Genomic DNA, 13327 nt, shown 5'->3' with positions numbered 1-13327 from the left:
GCTGGATGTTTCAGACCAACCCTCAGAAATTTTAAATACGAAAAGTATCAAAAATCAAAGGACTAACGAAGATTGACTGGGAATCCAGAGAGAAAAGAAGACTCCAGGGCTGCCTTTGCTCAGGGGGCTTTTCCAATTGGGAAAAGGCTTCTGAGAGGCTGTGCTATGCTTTTGAGGGCCTTGAAGGATGAGAGCTAGAGGAAGAAAAAAATCAGAATCTGGGATAGCTAAATATAGGGATGCTGGTAAAGATCCACCTAGACTAGGAACCCCTAAGGATGAATCAGAAGGAAACCAGTTGTATTCTGCCTCCTGGTGTGCCACCATTCTGGGTGGTCCAGAAACTCTCAAGTCTTGAACTTGGAGTAAGCTGATCCATATGTGTAGCATCTCCAGAGGCTTGGGAGAAGCAAGCAGAAATCTCAAGGAACTTAACACCAATCTAGACCTCAAAATTATTATAATTAATAATTTTTCAAATATGACATCAACCACAATGAGAATTAGTCAAGAGACTGAAGAAAGCAAATCTGAAATGACACCCTTAAAAGGAAATGAGAGGCAACAAATAGACAACTCCATGTAGCGGAGTTATGCAGAAATAAGTGTATGACAAGATAAAAGCAAGGCTTGCAAATTTCAGCAGAGACCTGACGCTTACACAAACAGACATAGCACAATCGGAAAAGGACCAAATAGAAATTTTAGCTAGAAAAAAAAGAAAAAAAAAATTTTAGCTAGAAAAATAAATGAAATTAAGATCTCAAGAGATGGGTTTAATAGCAGACTAGACATAGCTGAGGAGAGAATTGGTAGATTATAGAAACAGAATGAAACTTGAAAAGTAAGGATGGAAAATACAGAAGAGACACGAAGTTGGGCTAAATTATGTTTACCTGGAGTCCAAGGAGAGGAGAGAAACGGAAAAAAGCAACCTGAAGAAGTAATGTCAGAATTATGTACAACTGATGAAAGCCATCAATTCACAGATTCAGGAAATCCAGTGACTTAAACTCTGCAAAAAGGGGAAAGCAAAAAGAAAACATCCTAAAGAAACTAGGGAATAAAGATGGTTTATCCTCAGAGGAACAACAGACAACCGCTTATATCTCAACTGCAAAACTGGAAGGCAGAAGAGTGAAATGCCATCTTCCCTATGTTTAAAGAAGGTGGGAGCCCAGAGAAAACATCATTCAAAAAATGAAAACAAAACAAAGATATTTTCAGACAAACGAAAACAGCCCACAACCAGCAGTCTCACACTAAGGGAAATTCCAAAGGGTAATAATCTTTAGTCATAATAAAAAGGAAAAAAAAAAGGAAAAAAAATCATATAATGATGGGTGCATGCCAAAGGGATACAAGAGCCAACTGAAAGAGCTCCCGATGGCCAAAGCTAGAACAATTTAAGCAGCAAAACAAGTAAGTATAAAATAAATGCTCTTGCATCTGTACTGATACAAATAAATAATTGAATAAATAAATGAGTGAGAAGACACAAACCTGTGTAGAAAAATTACAAACAACGTATGTAAATATTCTGCCCTCAAGGAGAGGAACAGAATACCCATTCCTCACTGCACACGCCTACCTAACAGAGTATAGTGTGGAAAGGGCTGGGGTGGGGGGCATTAGAGTGGGGGGACACTACCTCAGTCAGGTGACCAGGGTCAGTGATAAAGCATGTTGAGAGTATGTACTCGTGAGATGATGTGAGGAAAGCTACATTTTACCTCTGTTCTCTTCCTCCTCCAAACTTATAACCTCAGTCCAATCATGAGAAAAACAAACATGTTCCAACTGGGGACATTCTACGAAATATCTATCCAGTACTCCTGGAAACTGTCAAGGTCATCAAAAACAAGGAAAGGCTGGAAAATTGTTACAACCAAGAGGAGCCTTAGGAGAAAGGAGTAAATGTAATGCCCTAATGTTCCAGGACAGGACCCTGGAACAGTAAAAGGATATTAAGTAAAACAAATAAATCTGAATAAAGTATAGACTTTAAGTTAATGATAATGTATCAGTAGTGGTTCATTAATTATAAAAATGTACCATAGTAATGTAAGATGATAATAATAGGGAAAACCAGGTGTGGGTATACAGGAACTCTTTTACTGTCTTTACAATCATTCTGTAAATCTAAAATTAGTCAAATTGAAAAGTTTAAATAAGACAAAGCCAGACAGAATATACAAAATAGAACTTCCACACAATATGGCAGATTTAAACTTTAATATATAAGTAATTTTATTAAATGTAGATGTATTAAATGCTTCAATTAAAAGTCAAAGTTTGGGACTGGTGGTTCAGTGGTTGGGAATCTACCTTGCAATGCACGGGACTCAGGTTTATCCCTGGTTCAGGAACTAATATCCTGAATGCTAGTTGCTGTCTAGTCATTAAGTTGTGTCCAACTGTTGTGCCACCCCATGGACTGTAGACTGCCAGGCTCCTCTGTCCATGGGATTTTCCTGGCAAGAATACTGGAGTAGGTTGCCATTTCCTTCTCCAGGGGATCTTCCCAACCCAGAGATCAAACCCATGTCTCCTGCTTAGCAGGCAAATTTTTTACCACCCAGCCAACAGGGAAGACCATCCTGAATGCTATGTAGCAACTAAGTCTGCACAGCTGAAAAAAAAAAGAACTCAAAGACTGTCAGGTTGGATCAATAAAATAAAAATCTAACTACAAGGCCCTGAAGATCTTGTGAATGGATGCTCTGATGTGAGCCTGCAGGACAGCCCAAGCTACATCCTATCCTACATCTACTGGGGACACGGAGGCCAAGTCCAGAAGGCCCCAGGCTCACTGGTGGTCTCCTCTGCAGGGAGGGGAGGCACTGAGCCTGCCCTGACGCTGAGCAGGGGTCAAGACACCCCAAGGGCACTCACAGAGCCCATGGTGGGTAGCTCCCAAACCAGCTGCTTTGTGGGGAGGAGCAACCTTTCATCCCAGAGGCCTTGCCACCACCTGAGTCATAGCCTTCTTTGCAGAGTGATGGGGGAGGAGAGACAAGGCCCAGCCTCAAAGAGAGGCTGGTGTCCAAGAGAAGACTCGTAAAGGTCTGGTTTTAATCACTCACCTTTATTTTTCTTTCTTTTTAAAATAATTTTATTTATTTATTGGCTGTGCTGGGTCTTCGCTGCTGTGCAGGCATTTTTCTGGTTCTGGTGAGTGGGGGCTACTCTTTGTTGTGAGGTGCAGGCTTCTCAGTGCGGTGACTTCTCCTGTGGAACACAGGCTTCAGTATTGCAGCATGTGGGTTCACGCTTGGGCTTAGTTGCTCTGCGGTATGTGGAATCCTCCAGGACCAGGAATCGAACAAGTGTCTCCTGCATTGGTAGGCAGGTTCTTTACCACTGAGCCACCAGGGAAGCCCAATCACTCACCTTTAAATGAAACATTCTGAATTCCTCAGTGGGTGGAGCTGGGGGTAAGGGAAACAATCTAAGTGTATCCTGACCATAAGACATTTATTGAACATAAGAAAATAGAAAAATTCAAAATAACAGTTTGGAAAAAGATAAACTGTATCAACACAAACCAGTAGAAAATTAGGATAGCTATATTGATAATAAACTAGCTAGAATTTCAGGCAGAAAGTAACACTTAAGAGTTAACTCATAAAGATGAAAGGTAACATTCACCGGAAAAATATATAACCATCTTAAATATTAATATTTATGCATCCAATAACATGGCCTTAATATATAAAAAGAAAAAAATTGAGAGCACTACAAAGAGAATTAGAAAAACTCCCAATCATAGATTTCAATATACCTATCTCTATAATTGATACAACAGGCAGGGAAAAAGTATCAGTGTTAATTAACTCTAAAAGTGAAAGTGAAAGTGAAGTCGCTCAGTCGTGTCCGACTCTTTGTGACCCCGTGGACTGTAGCCAATCAGGCTTCTCCGTCCATAGGATTCTCCAGGCAAGAATACTGGAGTGGGTTACCATTTTTTTCTCCAGGGTATCTTCCCGACCCAGGGATCGAACCCGGGTCTCTTGCATTGGAGGCAGACGCTTTAACCTCTGAGCCACTGATAGGGTTTTTTGGTTTATTGTTTGTTTGTTTTAATCCGTCGGTATCCCGGTATTGAGTTATAGTTTAATTGGTAGCATTTTTTTAAACTGATAACATTTTAAAGCTTTTTGATAGTAAGTAAAGTAACAGTGTGTTATATGTTGGACTGTGTCTCTCAAAAAGTCATATGTTAAAGTCGTAACCCTCAGTACCTCAGAATGTGACCGTACTTGGAAAGGGGGGGTTGGGTCATTGCAGGTGAAATTGATTAAGATGAGGTCATACCAGGAGTAGGGCTTCCCCAGTGGCTCAGCAGTAAAGAATAGTCTGCAATGCAGGAGATGCAGGAGACTCGGGTTCAGTCCCTGGGTCAGGAAGATCCCCTGGAGGAGGAGCCAGAGTCGGACACAACTGAGTGACTAAGCACAGCACATACTGATACTAAAAATTACCAGCAAACCATCAGATGCTAGGGGAGAGGTATGGAACATGTTCTTCCTCCAGCCTTCCAAAGAACAAATACTGCCAGCATCTTAGTCTCATACTTCTATCCTCCAGAACTGTGAGACAATAAATTTCTATTGTTAGAGCTCTCTGTTTTGTGGTACTTTTTTTAAGGCAACCCTAGCAAAAAAAAATACTGGGTGCATCTTACTTTCAATGAAAAGCAATCCATATAATACTACATCCAATAAACTAGAATATACATGTATATACATATTTTCAAGCATACATGGAACATCTGCAAACACTGAACATATGCTGGGAATATAGCAATTTTCAATGAATTTTAAAGGATAGAAATAATACAAAATATCAAGACTTCCCTGGTGGTCCAGGGAAGTGACTGGTGTGTGGGTTCGATCCCTGGTCTGAGAACTAAGATCCCAACTGCTGCTCTGCCGAAAAATTATAAAATGATAATACAAAGTACAATCTCTAATCTTAATACAGTTTTCTAGAACTCAAGATTTTTGGAAATAATGAAATATACTACTAATTAAACCATCGGTCAAAAAGACATAACAATGTGAATTATTATACGATATTTAAATAATGACAAAAAATTACCTGTAAAAACTGATGGGATGGGCTTTCCTGGTGGCTCTGTGGTAATAAAAATTCTGCCTGCCAATGCAGGAGACATCAGTTTGATCCCTGATCTGGGAAAATCCCACATGCCTCAGAGCAATTAAACCCATGAGCTGCAAATATTGAGCCTGCGTTTTAGAGCTTGCAAGTTGCAGCTACTGAGCCCACACCCCAAAAGTACTAAAGCCTGCACACTCTAGGACCTTCAAGCCGCAACTAATGAGCCCCCATGCAGTAACCACCGCAGCCCACATGCCTAGAGCCCCTGCTCCACAGAAAGAGAAGTTATCGCAGCGAGACTGAGCATCGTAACCAGAGAGTAGCGTGTGTGCAGCAAGGAAGACTCGGTGCAAACAAAAATAAACAAGTATTGCAGTGTGCATATGTCATTTTTTAAAATTAAAAATAGAATTACATTATGGTCCAGCAATTCCACTTCTGTGTATATACCCCAAAGAACTGAAAGCAGGGTCTTAAAGAGGTATTTGAACACCTATGTTGGTAGCAGCATTATTCACAATAGCTAAGATGTGGAAGCAACCCAAGTGTCCACTGGTAGAGGAATGGATATACAAAATGCATATAAATGCATACAATGGGGAGCAGGGGCCTGGGGCTGCGGGCTCATAGACCTTGGGCTCTGTGTCACGCCACCGGTTTGCAGGTGGCTGCACCAAGGCGCCAGAGGAGGCGCCCAAGGAGCCACAGGTACTCCACAGTGCTGGCTTCTATGAATGCTTCAGCGTGTGCTTGGCATTTGGCGTCCTGTCCATGACCCACCCGGGTAGGGGTCACGATCAGCCCTGCAGTGGATGTCTCTGTGCACCAGAGCAAGCTGCACCTGGAGGGCTTCTGGCGCTTGAAGGAGGGCGAGGCTGTGGAGTTCACCTTTAAGAAGTCAGCCGAGGGCCTGGCCTCTATCCGAGTCATGGGCCCTGGTGTGCTGTTCTGTGTTGGGAGCGAAAGGCGACCCAAAGGAAAGAATATGCAGAAACACAGGTCAAAGGGAGAGATGTGCTACAACTGTGGAGGTCTAGACCATCATGCCGGAGAAGGCAATGGCACCCCACTCCAGTACTCTTGCCTGGAGAATCCCATGAACAGAGGAGCCTGGTAGGCTGCAGTCCATGGGGTCACTAGGAGTTGGACACGGCTGAGCGACTTCCCTTTCACTTTTCACTTTCATGCGTTGGAGAAGGAAATGGCAACCCACTCCAGTGTTCTTGCCTGGAGAATCCCAGGGACGGGGGAGCCTGGTTGGCTGCCATCTATGGGGTCACACAGAGTCTGAAACGACTGAATCAACTTAGCAGCAGCAGCAGCAGCAGACCATCATGCCAAGAAATGCAACCTGTCACCCCAGTCCAACAAATGCCACTTCTGCTACAGCACCAATCATATGGTAGCCTCATGTCTGTTGAAGGCCCAGCAAGCTCCCAGCTCCCAGGGAAAGAAAGCCTACTTTCGGGAGGAGGAAGAGAACCGTAGCCCTGCCACGTTCCCAGAGGCCCAGAATTGAGCCACAGTAGGTAGCAGCTATCCTTTCGTGATCAGAAAGTTTTGAGAAGCAGGCATCAATCAGCAGAGTGGAGTAAGTGGGGACAGGGTGGATAGGGGGCAGCTGCACTGCCATGTATCTCAGGCCGGGGTGCAGAGCATCACCCCCTCTTCTCTCTTGGTGGGAGGAAGTCATGAAACGAAGGAACTCCAGTCACGCTCTCTCCAAATGCATGTGAGGGCTTTGGGGGTTAACCCTCCCTGCATGCTTTATCTGAGTCTGCACCCCCAGAATCTCCAGCTTTTGAAAGTGGCCTGGGTAGAGAATTTGTTTTACTCTTAAAGGAGATGGAATAATATTTCCCATGCCAGAGTGAAAAGATTAAGCATGAGACCAGATTGATGAACCCAACCCACAAGTCACTGCATTCTGTGGGAGGAAATTTGTCAGCAGGGAGGCAGGGTTTTCCACATCTTGTCTTCTCATAACCCCCTCTTGGAATGGAGTGCTGAGAACTGTCCTAAGCAGTGGGTTGTGATGACAGGCGAAAGGGATGGTCTGAAGAAACAGCTGCAGTCCTGGTGCTTCTAAGCTCACTCCCACCCCATTCAGGACCAATACAATTTTATTTATTTGCTGCCCTTGGTGACTATGCCTTGGGTCCTTCTTTCTCCAGGATTCCAACCACACTAGTTCTTGGGGAATGACGTATCTTGTGTATTTTAACTATTTTTTCATGATATATAAATATTCTGGTTTTGTATTCTTGTATATTTTAATCTAAGACCCCATACCTGCACTGTGTTCTCAGGTATGTGAGCAATCTCAGGGGTGAGTTGGCAGGAGCTCTGGGTCTGCACGATAGGAATGCTTTTTGTTGCTCTATCACCAGAGAGAACAACTATTTGAAGTGTATAGCCTATTGAACTACCTCATTTTTGCCAGTTAGAGCTGGCTTTTATGCCAGATTCCCTGGTAGCTCAGCTGGTAAAGAATTCGCCTGCAGTGAGGGAGACCTGGGTTCGATTCCTGGGTGGGCAAGATCCCCTGGAAAAGGGAATGGCTACCCACTCCAGTATTCTGGCCTAGATAATTCCATGGACTGTATGGTCCATGGGGTCGAAAAGAGTCAGACACAACTGAGTGACTTTCATTTTCACTTTCTGCTGTGGTGTCCTCTTGAAACCCCTCCATCTTCAATGTTTCATAAGAGACTAGGTTTTTACTGGGTTGCTGCATGACTTAGTCTTCTACTGAAAGATTGGAAATTGGTTTGAATAGGGAGAGGTGGTGCAGAGAGGTTAGGAAAGGCTGGGCCAGGTAAAAGCAGAGAGGGGAAGCTAAGATTAGGCAAAGGTCCTCTGTAGGTGTGATAAAGGATCCCATTCTAGACCTCTAATCCCAGGGCACAGGACTCACTTTACATATCAGATCCATCCTTCACTGGATTGGGTTAAACCTACCAGGCACAGCGGGCTTCTCTGGTGGCTCAGACAGTAAAGTGTCTGTCTACAGTGTGGGAGACCCGGGTTCAAGCCCTGGGTTGGGAAGATCCCCTGGAGAAGGAAATGGCAATCCACTCCAGGACTATTGCCTGGAGAATCCCATGGGCAGAGGAGCCTGGGAGGCTGCAGTCCATGGGGTTGCAAAGAGTCAGATATGACTGAGCAACTTCACTTCACTTTACCAGGCACAGCAGGGTATATTGTATGTGTGTTTTTTTTTTTTTTAATAAAAAACGTGAGTTGGTAAAGATAGGTTTTAAGAGCAATGTCTCTGTACCCATTTTGAGCTGCCCAGGGTTGGATACATGAAGCAAGGACAAGATCCTTAACTTTAAACAATTCTGGGCATTTCCTGCTTGTCTTCGAGGGAGACCATCAGCTATGGCTTCTTCGTGGTTCCCAGAGCCACGGTCCTGCCCTGCTGCAGAAGTGACTAGTATCATGGTGGCTAAAGGGAAAAAGGGAGTTTCATTTACATGCTGTGAGATCCCTGCAAACCTACCTCATAGTGTTGTAAAGGGGCAAATGCAATAGCACGCATTGGGTGATGTGGGTCTGAGCCTGGGTTCTTGTCTCCCCCAACTGCTACTCCCCCTCTAGTTATAACATTTATCTGGGCTTTGTAGGACCTCACAAGTAGCTGATTTGGTGATTGCTGGGTGGTATAGTTTGTGTAAATATAATGTGTTGGTCTTCTCCATGTTCTTTTAGGGTTTTATTGTTTACAAACTTCTTTCCATTTTGAGAAAAATAGCCAGAGCATCTTTGACAAAAGGTTTTGCACCAGGCAAAAATATCTGAAACATAAGCCTGGGGGCCCCTCTTCTTGAAGTAGGGTGTCTTGACCCACACTTTCTTTTGTCTTCCCCTTCCCCTATTTCCTATTTTGAACAAGATTGTCTGTCCTAAAAACTAGATTCCTACCCCCTCTTATGTCCACCTTTGTGTCCCCTAAAATAGCCCATACACCTGTATATTTAATTTGTGGGGTGCCTGCGTTTAAATGATCTGTGCAAAAATCCTGAAGAAGCTAGGAACTCTTCATCCCTTGTTCCCAGTCTCCTGAGTCATGACCATTCCTTGATGTGATTCACGCTAAGCAGACTGCTGTCTTTGGATGGATTAAAACCTATTTTAATCTCAAGTCTGAGGGTAGACAGGAGCAATGGGGGGGTCTTCCATGTAGAAAGTGGGGTTAGAAGACCACAAAAGGAAAGATGAATGTATATCCAAGTCACGTAGGAACTTTTATGCAGGTGTGAGAAATTGATATCCAATAGGCGACAAGATTGTTTAATAGAAGATGGATGAATATAACTCCATGTTTACTGCTAGAAGCCATAGGTGTGAAATCTTAAATTTATGATGAGGAAAGGGGGTAGAAAACCATGTACCCATCTGTTCTTTCCTTCATCCTTTCCTCTCATTCCCGAACTACAGGAAACATAGCCCTCTTGGGCTTTGGCAACCCCATCTGGGCAGTGTTTATTTGATGGTTGATTTTGTTGTGCCGGGTACTTCCTTTCCCACTTGCTATCATTTTGTAACACACATTCTGTTTTCCCTTCCCCTTTTTTTCCTTGGGAATATACAATGAATAAAGACTCATTCAGCTCAGTTCAGTCGCTCAGTCGTGTCCGACTCTTTGCAACCCCATGAACCACAGCACGCCAGGCCTCCCTGTGCATCACCAATTCCCAGAGCTTACCCAAACTCATGTCCATTGAGTCGGTGATGCCATCCAAACATCTCATCCTCTGTTGTCCCCTTCTCCTCCTGCCCTCAATCTTTACCAGCATCAGGGTCTTTGCAAATGAGTCAGCTCTTCACATCAGGTGGCCAAAGTACTGGAGTTTCAGCCTCAATATCAGTCCTTCCAATAAACACCAAGACTGATCTCCCTTAGGATGGACTGGTTGGATCTCCTTGCAGTCCAAGGGACTCTCAAGAGTCTTCTCCAATACCACAGTTCAAAAGCATCAATTCTTCGGCGCTCAGCTTTCTTTATTGTCCAACTCTTACATCCATACATGACTACTGGAAAAACCATAGCCTTGACATAGCCTTTATTGACAAACTAATGTCTCTGCTTTTGAATATGCTGTCTATGTTAGTCATAACTTTCCTTCCAAGGAGTAAAAGTCTTTTAATTTCATGGCTGCAATCATCATCTGCAGTGATTTTGGAGCCCCCCAAAATAAAGTCAATCACTGTTTCCCCTGTTTCCCCATCGATTTGTCATGAAGTGATGGGACGGATACCATGATCTTCGTTTTCTGAATGTTGAGCTTTAAGCCAACTTTTCCACTCTCCTCTTCACTTTCATCAAGAAGCTCTTCGGTTACTCTTTGCTTTCTCCCATAAGGGTGGTGTCATCTGCATATCTGAGGTTATTGATATTTCTCCCTGAAATCTTGATACCAGCTTGTGCTTCCTCCAGCCCAGCGTTTCTCATGATGTACTCTGCATAGAAGTTAAATAAGCAGGGTGACAATATACAGCCTTGACGTACTCCTTTTCCTATTTGGAACCAGTCTGTTGTTCCATGCCCAGTTCTAACTGTTGCTTCCTGACCTGCATACAGGTTTCTCAAGAGGCAGGTAAGGTGGTCTGGTATTCCCATCTCTTTCAGAATTTTCCACAGTTTATTGTGATCCACATAGTCAAAGACTTTGGCATAGTCAATAAAGCAGAAAATAGATGTTTTTCTGGAACTCTCTTGCTTTTTCGATGATTCAGCGGATGTTGGCAATTTGATTTCTGGTTCCTCTGCCTTTTCTAAAACCAGCTTGAATATCTGGAAGTTCACAGTTCAGGTATTGCTGAAGCCTGGCTTGGAGAATTTTGGCATTACTTTACTAGCATGTGAGATGAGTGCAATTGTGTGGTAGTTTGAGCATTCTTTGGCATTTCCTTTCTTTGGGATTGGAATGAAAACTGACCTTTTCCAGTCCCGTGGCCACTGATGAGTTTTCCAAATTTGCTGACATACTGAGTGCAGCACTTTCATAGCATCATCTTTCAGGATTTGAAATAGCTCAACTGGAATTCCATCACCTCCACCAGCTTTGTTCATAGTGATGCTTCCTAAGGCCCACTTGATTTCACATTCCAGGATGTCTGGCTCTAGGTAAGTGATCACACCATTGTGATTAACTGGGTCATGAAGATCTTTTTTGTATAGTTCTTCTGAGTATTCTTGCCACCTCTTCTTAATATCTTCTGCTTCTGTTAGGTCCATACCATTTCTGTCCATTATCGAGCTCATCTTTGCATGCAATGTTCCCTTGGTATCTCTAATTTTCTTGAAGAGATCTCTAGTCTTTCCTATTCTATTGTTTTCCTCTAATTCTTTGCACTGATCACTGAGGAAGGCTTTCTTATCTCTCTTTGCTGTTCTTTGGAACTCTGCATTCAGATGCTTATATCTTTCCTTTTCTCCTTTGCTTTTCGCTTTTCTTCTTTTCACAGCTATTTGTAAAGCCTCCTCAGATAGCCATTTTGCTTTTTTTCATTTCTTTTTCTTGGGGATGGTCTTGATCCCTGTCTCCTGAACAATGTCATGAACCTCCATCCATAGTTCATCAGGCACTCTGTCTATCAGATCTAGTCCCTTAAATCTATTTCTCACTTCCACTGTATAATCATAAGGGATTTGATTTAGGTCATACCTGAATGGTTTAGTGATTTTCCCCACTTTCTTCAATTTAAGTCTGAATTTTGCAATAAGTAGTTCATGATTTGAGCCACAGTCCACTCCCAGTCTTGTATTTGCTGACTGTATAGAGCTTCTCCATCTTTGGCTGCAAAGAATATAATCAACCTGATTTCGGTGTTGGCCATCTGGTGATATCCATGTGTAGAGTCTTCTCTTGTGTTGTTGGAAGAGAATGTTTGCTATGACTAGTGCGTTCTCTTGGCAAAACTCTGTTAGCCTTTGCCCTGCTTCATGCTGTACTCCAAGGCCGAATTTGCCTGTTACTCCAGGTGTTTCTTGACTTCCTATTTTTGCATTCCAGTCCCCTGATAATGAAAAGGACATCTTTTTTGGGTGTTAGTTCTAAAAGGTCTTGTAGGTCTTCATAGAACTGTTCAACTTCAGCTTCTTCAGCATTACTGGTTGGGGCAGAGATTCGGATTACTGTGAGACTGAATGGTTTGCTTTGGAAATGAACAGAGATCATTCTGTCTTTTTTGAGATTGCATTTCGGACTCTTGTTGACTATGATGGCTACTCCATTTCTTCTAAGGGATTCCTGCCCACAGTAGTAGATATAATGGTCATCTGAGTTAAATTCTCCCATTCCAGTCCATTTTAGTTCGCTGATTCCTAAAATGTCAATGTTCACTCTTGCCATCTCCTGTTTGACCACTTCCAGTTTGCCTTGATTCATGGACTTAACATTCCAGGTTCCTATGCAACACTGTTCTTTACAGCATTGGACCTTGAAGTAATTACCATAAAATTCACCACAGTGGTGACCTCCATGGGAAATAAGAATCTGTGATTAAGAAGGAGGCTGCTAAGTTGCTTCAGTCGTGTCCGACTCTAGGGTACTGATAATGTCCTATTCCTTGAACTGAGGATTGATTGCTATGATTTCTTAGAATGAGCATTTATTTATGTTTTGTTTTGAAATAATTTTGTCCTTATTTCTCCTTGCTTTTCCAGTGGTCATGTATAGATGTGAGAGTTGGACTATAAAGAAAGCTGAGTGCCGAAGAATTGATGTTTTTGAACTGTGGTGTTGGAGAAGACTCTTGAAAGTCCCTTGGACTGCAAGGAGGTCCAACCAGTCCATCCTAAAGGAGATCAGTTCTGGTGTTCATTGGAAGGACTGATGTTGAGGCTGAAACTCCAATACTGATGCAAAGAGCTGACTCATTTGAAAAGACCATGATGCTGGGAAGGATTGAGGGCAGGAGGGGAAGGGGACGACAGAGAATGAGATGGTTGGATGGCATCACTGACTCAATGGACATGGATTTGGGTGGACTCTGGGAGTTGGTGATGGACAGGGAGGCCTGGCGTGCTGTGGTTCATGGGGTTGCAAAGAGTCAGACACGACTGGGTGACTGAACTGAACTGAACTATTTCTCTTTACAGTTCTTCTGTAAGGAGAAAGACTTACAGAAAAATTACAAAAATAGTACAAATATTCTTCACCCAGCTTCTCTTATTGTTAGTATCTTGCATGCG

The 13327-nt window shown here is 43.0% G+C and overlaps 1 pseudogene; it reads left to right on the top strand.

Annotated features, from left to right (window-relative positions):
• The first annotated feature begins 5652 nt into the window (after positions 1-5652).
• LOC147376673 (protein lin-28 homolog A pseudogene) lies at positions 5653-6643 on the top strand (annotated as a pseudogene).
• Positions 6644-13327: the final 6684 nt, after the last annotated feature.

This window comes from Bos grunniens, chromosome 3 (assembly GCF_055505025.1).
Source record: "Bos grunniens cultivar Pamir isolate PY7600 chromosome 3, Bosgru_T2T1.0, whole genome shotgun sequence".
NCBI lineage: Eukaryota > Metazoa > Chordata > Mammalia > Artiodactyla > Bovidae > Bos > Bos grunniens.
The sequence above is the reverse complement of the archived record's forward strand: the minus strand, read 5'-3'. Positions and strand labels throughout refer to the sequence as shown.